We start from the raw sequence: 12,281 nt of genomic DNA, 5'->3' as shown, positions 1-12,281 counted from the left end.
GGAAGGGAGGGGTCATGTAACTACTGAAGTGTGACAGGGTTTCACGGCAGAATTGTGTGATATAGAAAATAGAGTTATAATCTCCAAAGGTAAAAGGGAGGAAAAAAGGTGAATAATAGAAGATTACGGGTAGAAAACACAGGCACACAGATGAGTTTCAGATGAAAATCCAATATGGCGTCAGAAGACGCTATCCTCGTAACGGTCCATCCGAAGCTTTTATTTAAAAAAAAAACGCTGCATCTTGCTGGAAAAGTAAAACAGTGATCCACAATCAATCCATATGTACTCGATGTAGCATTCCTGGGGGGGGGGGGGGCGGTGGCCTCTTGAAGGTCTACGATGGACGGCAACCTCTTCTTCATTCGCTGCTTAATGAAGGCATGGGAGGGAGAAAGAAACAGGTTTTAGGTATGAAATTAAAATAGCATAGAATTGACTAGAGAGAACTGAGACTGAGTAGAATGAGAATGTGGGAGGAAAAGTAAAAAGTTACAAAAATGTAGATGCGGTAAAAAAAAAATAAAAAAAAATTTAAGTAGGTGGAACGTAAGTGCAAGGCTAATCTTAGTACAGTAGAAAAACAAAAAGTAAACGTACGGGGGAAGAGAAATAGAGGAAGAACAAGACAAAATTAAAAAAGAAACAAAAATTAAGCATTAATATGACTTGTAATTGGTGCCCAACGACCAAATAATACCATACAACACAGAATCAACACAAGGCAATCTTGGAGGGAGGGAGGGTGTATGAGGGTGTGACCAGAATAATCATAAGGCTGAAACCATTTCCTGTTTCAGCTAATCTTCTCAAAAACAGGAACGGGGCCAGGTTATGCCGCCTAGCACTCGGCTAAAAAAAAATATTATGATTATTCCAGTAACATGGGGGGGGTCGGGGGCACAAAAGGGGGACCGAAGAAAGAAAAATTAATGTAATAAACCAATTGTATGTTTGAAATGTACGTACGCTAGGTTTCATTGTTGAGGGTGGTAGGTATACTCAGAATCAAAATAATTGTGATCCCAGTAGAAGTTTACTTAAATTGATGAAACGTAACCAAATCCAAAAAAAATTGGATTCTATCCAAAAAAAATTGGTAGGCAACTAGCGGCAAAACTACAAATAAGTGAGATAATTACGTAAGAAATGAGTTTTTGTAGAATCTCGTGTGTCGTTGATCATAGGGCGAGATTCCGAAACAGATGTCACTGTAGATAAGGGTAGACATTGCTTATCACTAGTATTTTGACGGAATCGGTCATTAGAATGCCGCTTGTATAGTTTATAAAGTAAGAGAATTCCAATAGATAATAAAGATATCTCGAGCACGTGGACAACAACCCAGGCGGTGTCACGGAGTGAGAAGGTTTCTTCCGCTCTCACTGCTAAAAAACAGGAGCAAAAAGCCAGAAGTATCTAAAAAAAACAAATGTCTAAATAAGCATGAAAACTGATATTTTGTATCGCTTAGTGGCTAAATCTAGTACCTCCTAAATCTTCAGGGCTAAATCAAAAGCAGAAATTCTAGGGTAAAATATGCATCTTTCAAGACTGCTATTATCCAAAAATAGCTGGGCAAAACGTGCCCACTCAAATAAGGTATCGTAAAAAAAGGGTATTGCAACACTTCAACACAAAGGAGAATTACTCCACAAAACTCAAATATTTCTCTTGTCCGAAAAATGGACACATCACGGAAAATAAACTTCACAAAACTCCCTTCTTCCCTTTTTGTGTTGAAAAAAAACAAACACTAACTTGACTCATTTAACATAAGGTGGAATTTGACTTCAGACACCAAGGACAGATAAACTAAAACGTCAATAACCTGACAAATCAATCTGTCACGACACAAACAACACTGTATGGTCCTGTAAAACAAAATCATCCCGGGAACACTATGATAAAACAGGAACCAAACAACAGAAGCAAATTCCGATTCCAACAACCATGAGTCATAGATCCAAACAAACATAGACACAAAATAATGCATATAACGATTCTGCTTATACAACAAACAAAAAAAAAAAAGGGGGGAAACTTAAGATTCCCTGGGTTGTGCAGAACGGACTTGACGTCTCAAATTACATATTAAGAAACACTGAATGAACGTTGCCAAACTCAAAATTACGACTAATATTGGGATCACAATAAAATAAGTAGTATGTAAGTTATTAAATCGCTTAACAATAAACTCAGTATGGTTAATTTTCAATTTCTGTAATTCCATATCTAACTCAGTAAGAGTTTTGATAGACGCAGAAAAATTTAGATGAGGGAGAGAAAAATTTAAATCAATGTTCATATATTCATGTTCCATATTTATCGTTTTCCGAGTGGGTAAAACCATATTTTGAATAAGCACTGTTTCAAAATTGTCATATACTATAAATTGAGTCAGGTTAATTCCATATTTAATAGGGGTAGTATGTAAAATATTATGGGAAGTTCTACAAGTTATATGACCTGGTACTAACGAAGAAAAAAGTAAGCCAGCTGGCGTATATAAATGAACAAATTTTGCATCAGAAGGAACAATTTCTAGGTTGCAAAAGGTTAAATTCTGATTAAAATATATGTCCGTAAGACATTTTGATCGATTATTGGCGCTTAAACCTGAGGTTTCGCAAAAGTATAAAAATTTCTTCCAAACACACTGTTGATTGTCAATTTTTACAAAATGATTATCTGACAAGTAGGCCTCTTTAGGCAACGAATACCTGACAATCTTGATTGTCATTAAAATACCTAGGTTGTGAATCATAAAACGCTGGGAAATTTTATCAGGAGTAACTACAGGTGTCTTTAACATTAGATCAATGTTCCAGTAATCAAAATTGAAGTTTATAAGAAAAACTGAAGATACCGTATAGAATAGACCAATATCGTGTGGGAAAAGAGTATCCTTTAGAATAGCATGGCTCTTAACTAGAGAAAGTAGCTGAACAGAATTTAAAATACGATAGGTTAGTTGATTTTGTAGAATATCAGTTAACATCTCGGCAACCTTGCGTCGGGATTCATAATAATTTTGCATAATCCACAATCGTCTTTCATGGGTAATCACATCGCAAAGAAGGTTCGAAGTCTCGTTTTGAATTTGGAGTACGGCGTGCTTAACAGCCAGAACCACGCCACGTACTATTTTCACTTCATTATTAAATGCTTTCTTAATGTTCTGAAGTTCGGATTTCAAATAATCATCGCGGTCTTGTAAAATACTAAGGGATTGCTTTATTCGTTGGGTCTCAACAAAATTGTAGGAAGAAAATCCAAAAGAGGATATTCCTAAGAGCCATGAAACTATGGAACGAGTAGGACGGTGTTGATGCATACAGTGTAAAGAACTATTCGAATACTGAAATGCACATGGTATAACAGCTTGTAGCTTAGCATAAAAATCTCGTTCCATGGTAACTACATCATTAAAAGGATTTACTTTGTTCTCACATGAAGTAATGTTTAAATTTGAAAGATGAAGGTCCAAATGTATACGTAAAGTAGTATAGACAGTGTCCGTTGTGTGCACAGCGTATCCTGCATGTGAAATGGCGATACCTAATTTTTCCAAGGTTGCTTGCTTGCGGTAGTCTATATCCCACTCGGAAGAAATACAGATAACTTGCAGAGGAAAGAAAACTAATACCCAATACATCTGAAATAAGAGGAAAAAAAACTCATTTCAGAACCATTGTATTGAATAGATTATACTTGTTACTATTATTGTTAACCCATTTATCAACCTTTACTATAAGTCAAAACTTCTCTATTTCCAGGTACGTCATCTCAAATTATTGTCAGTGAAAAAAAATAAGAAAAGACAAGGGAGAAAAAAAAGAATTCTAGAGGGATTTCTTCGGTTGCACGAATGGTGGTGGTAACTTGCATGTTATTTTTTTCTTTGCTTCTGACACATACAGCAGGACGACTATACATAGTCCGTCCATAACATACACGTACTAATCTATATTATAGTTCCCTGGTAGGCCAGTAACAAACTAATCTAATACAATTAAAATATGTGTTCTCTTTCAGGTCTATTGTGGAAAGTATACATGCATCAATCGCTCGTACGTTCGTTGATTTTCTTTGTCAAATTGACAGAACACAACCATGTCCACCAAATCCAAATTCTCTTCCAAAAACTTCCGTATGCAATCCAAAGCAATACGGCATGCTTCTTCCTTGGGAAAAAAGAAAATCCCAGTCGCAATGTTTGGAAAGGCTATGGATCTAAAGCCACTTTTCAATGCGAGACTTAAGGCTTTTTCATAGCACGCTTGTAGTTTCCTTGGGTTCTTGTCTGGTGGAGCGCTAACGTGTATGACGTAGGAGGCAGGGAGGTTATAGGCATCGGTGACACAAACATCTCCGACTTTTAGATGACTAATCTTCTCGCAGTCCTGAAGTAAGTCTGGTCCAGCAGCCTGGTGGATCGCTCGGTCAACACCTCCACGTGGCTCCAATGACGTGTTCGTACTGTTCACTATACAGTCTCCGGAGAGCGAGGTAATACTTCCAAAATATAGGGCTATTTTCTTGTTGATCTCGTGGTTGGCTGAAAACTTTGGGCACATTCTATCTTTTAAGGTTGAGGTGGGGGAAGCCATGTCGTACCAAGTCGGTAGGTCCACCATAGAAACTATATTCCTGATAAACATACAATCAGGGACAGCATCATCTCTGTCTAAATTTGGTTCTTCAACTAAGAATTGGGCGAAATCTCCATTAACAGCTGGTAGCGCGGGATCCTTGGCACCTTCACCTAAGACAGTAGGGGAAGAGGCATCTAGCTTCTGAACATCCTTTTCAGCATCTTTTCCTGGTGGGTAATACTTTTTTAAACGGTCAACAGCGAAAGAATCAATCTTAATTTGCCCATGTCCTGTCCGAAACTTTACATAGTAACTGTTGTCATGTTTGCTTCCTTGAATTATACCTGGACCAAAGTATTTCCCTGAAAAAGCTTTGCAGTTACCTTTCTTAACGGTTGAATCAAAAATCCAAACCAGATCGCCTTTCTTAAAAGTTTGCTGTTTCTTCTTTTTGTTGTACGATTTAGCGGAAATCAAAAATCTTTTATACAAGTTATCATGGGCTCTTTCCCGTATATATCTTAAACGTTCTAAACGATCTTGGTTATCTGAAAATTGACACTGTGTGTCCAACATGGCAGAATGTAACAGTTTAGGAGAAAAGCCATGGAGGCACTCAAATGGAGAAATCTGCATACTCAAATTACATGTGACGTTATAGGAAAAAACAATCTGGGGTAGAAGTTCAATCCAATTGGACTGGTTATCTTTGTCCAATGCAAGTTTCAGTTGCTGTTCAATATGTCTTATGGCGACTTCCACCTGACCTAAAGAATAGTGTCCTGCCACATCTGCAAAGTGTAATTGGATATCAAAGATATTACACAGTTCCTTGAAGACTTGACTCGTAAAAGCTGAGCCACGGTCGCATGCCAATTCAGAAAAAAGACCATATTTCAAAATAACTTGCTCGTACAAAAATTGAGACACAGAAGCAGCTGATGTATCGGGCAAAGAAGCAGCTATACAGAATCGAGTTCCCTCGTCGACACAAACAACCAAATAACTGTGTTTAAGGATGTTGTTGCTCGGGTATTTTCCGGAAAAATCTATATATATCCTATAGAAGGGTGGAACGCTGGGATGGGTCTGTAGATTTCCTAGAGGCTTGCCACTCCTCTTCTTCAGCACTTGACGAACAATACATTCCTTGCACTTCTGATAGACAAATTTCTTCATGTCCAAAAAGTATACAGACTTTAATAGCAAATTATACGTTTTGGAGAATCCAGCGTGGTTTGCTGCGAGTTTTTCAGCATGGCACTTCTCAAAAACTCGGTCTCTCAAGGACAGTGGCACAGCGACTAAATGAACTTTTCCAAGAGGTGTGGAATTGACTTTGTATAGGGTAGAGTTCCTCATGGTAAAGTGTGACGCTCTTCGCTCGAAAGCAGGATCCTTGTCAGGAGCATCCTCCAAGTAGGCGATAATCTTGCTAAAGTATTGATCTTCTCGTTGAACTTTTCTGAGATCAATAGCGTCATTATCTTCAATGAAAAATATCCGGGGATCCGCCGCACTTGCGTCCTCATCGGTAATATCACGCTTGTGGTTAACAAAACGGCTGAAAGCATCAGCTTCTACATTGCTGGCTGCGGCGACGTGAGATATAGTAAAATGGTAAGCTTCAATTTCCGTCAGCCAACGAGCTAGTTTTCCAGTTAAGTTCTTGCTATTCTTTAAATATGTTATGGCTTTGGAGTCCGTGTGAAGGAAAAAATGTCTTCCCAAAACAAAATAGCGGAAAGAACGCAAGGCATATAGCAGAGCTAGGAGTTCTAGATGGTAAACAGACAGATTCTTCTCAGCAGGCCCCACTGCACGGGATGCGAATGCAATAGGCACCAGTTCAGATTCGGGATCGTCGGATACGGGTTGTTTTGCGACGGCAGCCAAACCTCGGATCGAAGCATCCGTGTATATATGCAAGTCACGTTCGGGTTTATAGGCCAATAAGGTGGGAGCTTCCAAGATGGCGGTCTTCAGCGCTTCAAAGGAATCCTGCTGGGATTTACCCCAGGTAAAATCAACATCCTTCTTCATCAACTTCTGAAGAGGATCCGCGATAATCGCAAAATCCTTGACATAACGCCGCAAAAAGGAGCAAACTCCAAGAAAACTCTTGACTTGTTTCTTCGTCCGTGGCCTCTTGTAATCTCTAATGGTGTCCAACATCTTATCGGAAACGGACATCCCAAAACTCCCAAGCTTGTGGCCAAGTACGACCAAAGAGTGGTGAGCGATTTTGGTCTTCTCGGGGGACAACTTTAAACCTCTGGAACGAAGTCGTTCAAACAGAATCTTGCATAAGTCGAGCATTTCAGCCACACTACTGGAAACTACATAAAAGTCGTCCACATAATACATGATGTTTGATGAAGGAACTCCAGCAAGCGTTAATTTCACCAACCTATTCAACGCTGCGGCAATTGAAATGTGCCCCATCGGTAGGCAGTTGTATACATAGGATCCGAAGCCTGGAATTGAGAATCCTGTGCACTCCCTACTCTTCTTAGTAAGCTTAATTTGGAAGAATCCGGCTTTCATGTCGGAACTCGTGTAAAAAAGCTTTCCCGCCATGCGTCCTAAGATGTCCTCCATCGGTGGCGTCGGATAATTACAGGGCATCGATTGCAGGTTTAAAAATCTGAGGTCCGAAACGAATCTGAAGTCTCCAGAGCGTTTTCTGACCAAAATAATAGGGTGATTCCATGGGGAAGTCTCTGCCGAGATTACATTCTGACGTAGGAGAAGATCCAACTGTTTTTTGATGACATCTCGAAGGTGGTAAGGTACTGAATACGGAGCCTTGTTCACTGGGGTCTCATCAGATAGCCTAATTTCATGTTCAAAGCCTCTAGCGACGCCCACGTCTGTGTCCGACCAAGAGAAGACATCCGCGAAGGAGCGGATAAGATCGTAAAATTTTTCCTTGTCCTCCGGGGCGAGGTCTTGATTGACGTCCACTCGGGTGGGATCACACATCTTCTGTGATGCGGCTAACTGCTCTGGTGGTGGGGTGTATTCCTCCGTGGTGTTTGCCACAACTTCATCCGAATCAACAGGCACCTCCTCAAAGTCCTCTGCCAGTCCAAGAACTGTTCCCATGCGTAACTTCACTGGGGTGGTGGTGGGGTTGGTCACATAAACGACTGGTGTCTCACCATTTACCAAAACTCGTGGGATAAAAATTCCCAATAACTCTTCAATTCGCTGAGACGGGGACAACAACGACTTTCTTCCGGTAATATCAAGCGAATTTCGGAGACGGACCAAAGTATGTGACCGCGGTGGCAACACAGTATTTTCAAAAACTCGAAAAACAGGAGTAGAACAGCTAGCAACTTTACTTGTGAGGACTTTGGATAAATGCACCTCTAAATTTCGCCTCGGCAATGAACGAGACGGTAAACGACCAAAGTAAGAAAGAGTAAAGGTATTACTATCATAATCAATTAAGGCTCTATGAATATTCAAAAAGTCAGCTCCAAGCAAGGGACCATAGTCAAAGTGTGGAATAACTCGAAACACATGAGAGAAACGTCTCCCATTACTATCAAACTGGAGAATCGCCAACTCAGAAACCTGTATAAACTTGCCAGTAACACCTCGTAAACGAGTATTGATGCGATATCTCCTAGCACTTTCCGGTACTAAATTGGAACCGACGCAACTGACCTGGCTCCCACTGTCGAGCATAAATTCAGTCTGGACTCCTCCCATAATAACACTGATATGAGGCAACTCATTCTGGGTGAAAAGAGGGACCGTAATTCGGAGAGAATGGGTAGCAGTGGTCCAATTTGCTACCCTAGCAGTTAGTTTAAAGTCGCCCTGCAATATCTAGCGATATGATTAGGGCCTTTGCATCGAAAACAGATAATAGGTCCCTTTTTTGAGGAGTCGTTGTTTTGGGACGACCCTGTATTTGATTCGGACCGGTTAGGATCGGTTTGGGGCACATGAAAACTATTGGCACCATTATCATTGTTTTGTTGCCTGTTATTACGTGGAAAGTTTCGTCTATTGTTATTTCTTCTATTGCGTGAGCCATTGTCATTGTTTTTGTTTTTACTGCCATCAGAAAAAGCGGATATTTGCAACGTTAACTTAGATAATTGTTGCTGTAATTCAAGCAAACGGCCATTGACGTCATTACTCTGCTGCGTTTGCTCTCGTGGCGAGTCAGCAGCTCTAACAGCTGTTTCCTGTCTATATGCTGCGTCAGCAGCTGTTACATAAGGAAGGCTGTCTGCCGGCTTATTGCTGACCAAGGCAGACTGCAAAAGCACTGAGTTCTTTTTAATGAACTGATCTAATTCCTTCCTCTTTGTCAGCAATCGTGCTTTTTCCTCTAATATTAACTCATCGACGAGTGCAGCGAGATTTTCATATTCTTTTTTAATAACAGCACGAAAATATTCAGGTTGAAGACCTTCGATAATGTACTGTATTTGTGCTTTTTCTGAGGCTGTAGGATCTGATCTAAGAATGAGATCCTGTTTTGAGTAAACGTAATCCATCACGCTCTCATCCGTACCTTGCTCTCGAGCCCTCATCTGCGCAACAGTAAAATGGGGAAGCGCATGATCTTTAAAGGTTTGACGGATTCGTTCTTTAAACTGGTCATAATTCCACTGCGCAAATTCGGGTTTCGATTCAATTGCTGAATACCAATTTTCAGCACCTCCTTTCAGTAATGATCCTAAAATTAACTTCTTACGGGCTCCTGTCCAGCCGTTGACTTCGGCCACAGTTTCGTATTTCCTCAAAAATCTGTCCACATCCTCCCCGAAACGAGCATAAAACGGCTCAGGTCTAATAATCGAATTCATATATTGAACGGGACCTTCGCCTCCTGCATTATTCGCTGCAGATGCCATATCTGATACTTTAGGACTTAAAGAAATGGAAGAGGACCCAGAAATCTCACAAGGAACCCTAGGTATCTATCAGAGCCCGATTTTCATGAAACTTTGTATATAGAGAGAGTACCTCGGGAAAGTCGCACAGCCAAAATTGTAGCTGCAGAGTCCAAGACGTTGGGACACTAGGGCCCGAGAAAGATCAAAAGTGGAACGTCAGTACATTAAGGACATGGTGAGAAAATGCACGTTTTTCTTTAAAACTAATCATTGTAGCGACACGAAATGAGCATACATGGATATGAGATGGTCGATATGGTCAGTTAAAAGTTATGAAAAGAATATCCGCCATCTTGAAAGAGGCCATGTTGAAACTGGTGCGATTGGTGTAAATGAGAATAGGGTCATTCGATGCATTAATTTGAACTTAAATAGCAACAAAAAGCTGTTGGTGAAGTCTGTTGTGGGATTACATTATTCATGTGCTTGTGTTAGATGGTTTAGATACAAGATGAGTAAAGTGTATCTCATGACACTCGAGCAGATGCAGAGTATGGATCGCTATAGGTGGACCAATATGACGTTCTGATTTCTGTTCGAATTAATTTAAGTCTAATAAAAAGTTAAAAGTTAATGTCAACCATGACATTATTATGAAGATTGAACCCATTATATCAGCATACCCACAACAATTACATGTTGACTGTGACACAAATGTTGTAGTGCTAAAATTATATTTCCCTCGGTTTTCTAGTTCCACTGATCCCACTCATAGCGCTCCATAATCTGCATCTGCTCGAGTGTCATGAGATACACTTTGCTCATCTTGTATAGTTTTCTTGTTTTTATGTGTGTGTTTTTATGACAAATAGTGAGGGTAAGTCAGGGGAGGGGGGTATGTAAGGGAGCATATTCGTGTGTAGGGATATTTATGTGTGTATGTACTATGTACATATGCATTAATGTAGCAATTGTAATTTTTATGGATTTGACGTCAATGGTAGTACGTATATCTTGTATACATTTGAGTTGGTTGAGTGTAAGAAAAGGCAAACATAGCCTTAACTCTGCCGTTAAATAAATAAATAAATAAACCACTCTACCAGAAGCACAGGAATAATGTAATCCCACAACAGACTTCACCAACAGCTTTTTGTGGCTATTTAGTTCAAATTAATGCATCGCATGAACCTCTTCTCATTTACACCAATCGCACCAGTTTCAACATGGCCTCTTTCAAGATGGCGGATATTCTTTTCGTAACTTTCAACTGACCATATCAACCTCTCGTATTCATGTATGCTCATTTCGTGTCGCTACAATGATTAGTTTTAAAGAAAAACGTGCATTTTCTCACCATGTCCTTAATGTACTGACGTTCCACTTTTGATCTTTCTCGGGCCCTAGTGTCCCAACGTCTTGGACTCTGCAGCTACAATTTTGGCTGTGCTAGTTTCCCGAGGTACTCTCTCTATATACAAAGTTTCATGAAAATCGGGCTCTGATAGATACCTAGGGTTCCTTGTCAGAGAAGGTATCGGATAAACGTAACTGCCTACGTAAGTTATACAAATATTGGCGCGTAACCTTAGCGGACTTAGGGGAAGAACACGCGGCAGGCTCAAAATATACAGTATCGCTGTGGTCTAAGATTTCTTCTGTAGGCACACCTAACTCCTCATGTAAGTAACGCAACATAGACAAAAATCTCTAAAAATTTGGGCACACAACTACACATCACATTAATACTATAACTCAATAATTAACTTAAAAATAATAAAATAATACCGAGAATACGCTAATATACACAAAAAATAAGAAACGCACTATACTTCGGAGAGAGTTAGGAAAAAAAGACATCTCGCCAGGACCCAAGTGTCATGCAAAAAATAAGAGGATACATAGGTGAGCTATTTTCCAATTGAGGAGATCCTCTCGGACTCTAGCGCCACTACGCCCCTAAACGAGGAAGTCAGATCGGTCAGAAGTTCCATCTGAACGCAATGACCTCCGTGTGCGGACTCGACCAAAAGGCCTCGATGCTAAAGTAGTACTTTTTGCTCGAAAGTAAGACGCACACCAAAAGAGCATTCACAATAGGGTGAAACCCTCCTCGTACAGTGCTACGCCCTTAGCAAGGTTCTGCTCGGGGAACGTCCATACCTCCGCAATAAACCTCGCACAGACTCGGCAAAAATGCCTCACTGCAAAAGTAGTGAAATGCGAAAGACCCAATAGACAAGAGAGCTTATTGGCCTCCACTCTGGTGAAACCATCCGTCTGTTGCGGAGATACGCCCAATAACTGGTCTCGATCGGGGTGCGTGTGCTACACTCCCGCAAGAAAACCAGTCTAGACTCGGCACTGAAATGCCTGCTCCAACAACAGCTATTGGCCAGAAAAGAAAACAAGAAAACCATGCACTACTAGAAGATTGACCTAAAAACATGCAGAGATAGAACTGACAAGGTAAAAACAATTCTCCACCAAGTAGGACACTAGCAGGGATAAAAAGAAAGAGTAAAAAGCCACATCTCCACCATATCAAGAGTGTGTGGGGGAGGAAAAATGAAAGGAAACTCCACCTACACACAAGCCGTCAGAAGAACTAAAGTGGGGAATTTAGCTCAGTTCACAGGCACTGGATTCGGACGGCTGTCCTTTAAAGTAAAAGATCATTGGGATATTAGAGTTAATAATGAAGAAATTCTATGAAAGAAGAGAGACAGGGCTAGGGTTAGGATTATCGGTTAGGGTAGGTGTACCTTCATGACGTCCGGGCGTGCGTTGGTCCCTCTCTGGTCTCCTGGTATCTTGC

General features: G+C 40.4%; 2 protein-coding genes across 2 annotated transcripts in view; both read right to left on the bottom strand.

Moving 5' to 3' along the window:
- LOC145675902 (uncharacterized) overlaps positions 1–12,281 on the bottom strand; it is a 142,922-nt gene that overhangs the window by 56,161 nt on the left and 74,480 nt on the right. The window lies entirely within an intron of this gene.
- Msr-110 (DUF3736 domain-containing protein Msr-110) overlaps positions 8,764–12,281 on the bottom strand; it is a 172,847-nt gene continuing 169,329 nt past the window's right edge. The window contains exon 7 of the mRNA XM_081746698.1: positions 8,764–8,776. The gene's annotated coding sequence lies outside the window, so the exon portion shown is untranslated. The remainder of the gene's footprint in view (positions 8,777–12,281) is intronic.

This window comes from Thermobia domestica, chromosome 18 (assembly GCF_964235325.1).
Source record: "Thermobia domestica chromosome 18, izTheDome1.hap1.1, whole genome shotgun sequence".
NCBI lineage: Eukaryota > Metazoa > Arthropoda > Insecta > Zygentoma > Lepismatidae > Thermobia > Thermobia domestica.
Note: the sequence above shows the minus strand (reverse complement) of the source record. Positions and strands in the feature narration are given on the sequence as shown.